The 3,556-nt window shown below is 35.3% G+C and overlaps 1 non-coding gene across 1 annotated transcript; it reads left to right on the top strand.

Moving 5' to 3' along the window:
• Nucleotides 1–983: 983 nt before the first annotated feature.
• LOC121974089 lies at nucleotides 984–1,085 on the top strand. The gene has a single exon (XR_006109951.1). It is a non-coding gene; the product is annotated as a small nucleolar RNA SNORD90 (small nucleolar RNA).
• The last annotated feature ends 2,471 nt before the right edge of the window (nucleotides 1,086–3,556 follow it).

The raw sequence follows: 3,556 nt of genomic DNA, 5'->3' as shown, positions 1-3,556 counted from the left end.
ATTTGATGAAACAAGTTTCTATGCGTTCGTATCATATTTGCTCTGATCCTAAATATGTCACCAAACATATTTTTAAATAATATTTTAAGTGATTCAAATTTTAATACCAAATTAGGTCAAATTGGAATTAAAAATTCCAAAATAAAATATTTGGTAAAAAATATTTTTATATATATATTTACGATCATGAAATTTATTTCATCAAATTATACCTGTCTACTTGATATAGCCACCATTTTGTTTTTTTTAAAGATATTTAAATTTTGGGACGAATCCAGATTCGTCCCAACTTAAATTAATTTAAAATAAATTAAATCAAAGACCAAAGCTTATATCTTGACCGAGATATCGAATTTGATGAAATAATTCTATCAGTTAAATATTGTTGCAACGTAAATATATCACAAAACATATTTTTAAATAATATTTTAATGATTCAAATTTTTATTACCAAATTAGGTCAAATTAGAATTAAAAATTCTGAAAATAAAAATATTTGGTAAAAATATTTTTATGGATATATTTATGATCAGGACAATGATACTAACACATATTTTCCATGTTTATCTAAATAAGATTTGATTTTTATAGTTTTGTTTTTATAATTAAATTGTTATCTGTAAACCATTCGAAAACTAAAAATAATTTTAAAAATAAAATTAAAGATCGAAAGCTTATATCTTGACCTTGAGACATCGGAATTTGATAAAACAAATTTCTATGCATTCGTATCATTGTCCTGATCATAAATATATCCATAAAAATATTTTTTACCAAATATATTAATTTTTGGAATTTTTAATTCCAATTTGACCTAATTTTAAAAATTTGAATCACTTAAAATATTATTTAAAAAATATGGATGGTGACATATTTACAATCAAGTTAATGATACGAATGCATAGAAACTTGTTTCATCAAATTTTGATGTCTCTAGGTCAAGATATAAGCCTTCGATATTTGATTGTCTTTTTTTTAAAAATAATACCATTTTTGGAACAAATCCTGGATTCGTCCCAGATTTTGGGACGAATCCTGGATTCGTCCCAGATTTTGGGACGAATTCTGAATTTGTCCCAAAATTTGGGACGAATGCAGTATTTGTCTCAAAATCTGGGACGAATTCTGAATTCGTTCCAGATTTGGCGACGAATTTAGCAACGAAATTTTTTCTTGTTGCAAATTTGAAACAAATTTTTTTTGTTGCAATTTTCGTTGGTTATTTGGGTCGAAATTTGTTTTCAACCCTAAATTTGTCGCAATTTTGGGACGAATAATTTTCGTTCCAAATATTTGTCCCCAAATTTATGATTTTTTGTTGTGTTTCTTTATTGTCGTTAGCCAATATTTTGGCATTTTGTTCATCAACTTATTCCTCAATCCTTTCACATCTTAAGTGGTGATGTTGTTGTTTTTCGTTTGTTTAATGTCCCTCTTTCTCCTCGTCTATTCCACCATGATTTCTTTCTCCAACAAATAGCAAATGGTTTATTTCGTTTTCAAGCCTGCCCTAAGGCGATTCTATTTAGCAAGGTTCTAGCCTAGGAGGAGTGGAGAGATAAATATTTTTTCATTCACCTTCCAGACTCTTTGCTCTGTCTCGTAACCTAGCAACCAAATCTTCCCCCTATCCTTAATTTAGGTAATATTTGCACAGATCTGATCCTTCACCAAACCCTAGATTAACTAAGAGGTTTAAAGTTTAGTCTTCCCGAGTTGACCATAGAAGGTTTATTATATGTTTTTGGGCTCACTCCGATTGACCTTGAGCTAAGTGCCTCTTTTGGTAAGAAGAAATTCTTATCTTCTCCTTAGTTATTCTCTATCTCTTAATCACTTGTTACAAAAGCTTCTAATCATTCACTTATTTTTGCAGCAGAAGCCATTACTCCTGCTTTTCTTTTCAAAATCACTCGACTAACCAAAGAGGCTTTAAACCGGATAGACGAGAACTTATGAAAAGGGCGTCAGCTTGAGCAGGACTCCGCCTCTGGTGATCCCCGCCCTTCGGTAGAACCTTCCCCTAATTCCTCCTCAAGTTCTTCAAACTCGGGTACCCCTCTTATAATTAAGTGTAAGTGCATGAGGCGCCAATCTATGACTTTGGAGCTACCATAGTGCACTCTGATTGGTCAAGCTTCCCTGCATTTGATTAAGGATCCTTCTATTCAAGGAAAAGGGCCCAGATCCCCGGTACATTGTCGATACCCCACCTACTTCAAGATTGCATGATGCGGCCAACAAAACTTATCTTTGTACCTTGTGGGGCAACACAAGCGTTGGACCCATGCAAGCGAGTGGTCCTTAGAGCCGATCGGACTGTTATCAAAACCAGCCAATACAATTTTTGGGTCTTCCCGTTCAACGACTTTGGATTTAAATTTGCCTGAAGCTCTCTTTTTAAGGCTTGCGAAGCATCCCCGGTCCCATTCGAAACCAACTGGACTATAGTTGGTCAGTATTGTACGCATGACTAGTGATTCTGAGCGGTCCTCTGGGTTAATTGAAAAGCTCCCCGAGCATTCTTGAGCTCTTTCCTTGAGGCCAACTTCTCCAACCATTTCCCGATGTCTTTTCAAGTAGTCCTATGGGTTATCATCCCAACAAGGGTTGGATACAAATTCTTCCCCACCCTATGGGATACTTAAGTTGAAGGTTTCATTAGTAGAGTCGTGGGTGCAAGCACATGTACAAATACAAGGTACCATAATATCAAGTGTGTTGACAAGCACACCTGAAATGCTACTGCGGTGAGTCCGTGATTAAGTCTTCTTTTTTAAATTACCTTTGTGAATTATAATTTTATCGTTATTCCATTTAGTTCTACGCTTTTGGACTGCATTTAGGCCAACTAGTCATAGACGTAGAGCGAGCAAGATTCTAAAAGGACGAGTAAAGGAATTAGAGGCAACCACCTCCATTCCTAATACTGCAATGATCAACTTGTAGGACAGACTTTGAAGGAGTCCTAACAATTAGTAGATTCTCAATAGCTAGATAAGAAAAAAACTGGAACTCCTATTGCAGTCCAGTGAGTCTAGTCTTCAAGTAGAGAGCTCACTAAAAGCCAAAGCCCTTTCTGACCTGGCTCAAAAACTACTCTACTAGAGGAATTGACACTTTCACTCACGTCTAGATCCCTTGTTGATACTAGAGCAATAAGGGGATCTAAGTGCATGAGAAGCCCAAATAGGATCACTATAGGTTGAGTTAAACTCTGCAAAAACTGAACTAGCCAACTACAAATTAGAGGAATTGATCTAGGAGCTATCCTTGAAGAACTTGTTGATACTAGAGCAGCAAGGGGAACTAGACATGCAAGAAACCTAGATAGGATCCCTACAAGCTCAACTAAACTCCATACAAACCGAGCTGGCCAACTACATGGTAGGGGAAGTTGACCTCCTTGAAGTTGGAAGGAGAGCATATCTAGATTTTGTTGGGTTTAAAAGGAAATTAGCCAAGTGACTTTCAGGCACGCTCAACCATGCAATTGAAGGAATTGTTCAACAACTACAGGAGGGTGGTTATCTATCAATAGAACCTTCTAGATTAT

The sequence above is a fragment of the Zingiber officinale genome, chromosome 4A, assembly GCF_018446385.1.
Source record: "Zingiber officinale cultivar Zhangliang chromosome 4A, Zo_v1.1, whole genome shotgun sequence".
NCBI lineage: Eukaryota > Viridiplantae > Streptophyta > Magnoliopsida > Zingiberales > Zingiberaceae > Zingiber > Zingiber officinale.
This window is presented reverse-complemented; position numbering and strand designations above follow the sequence as displayed.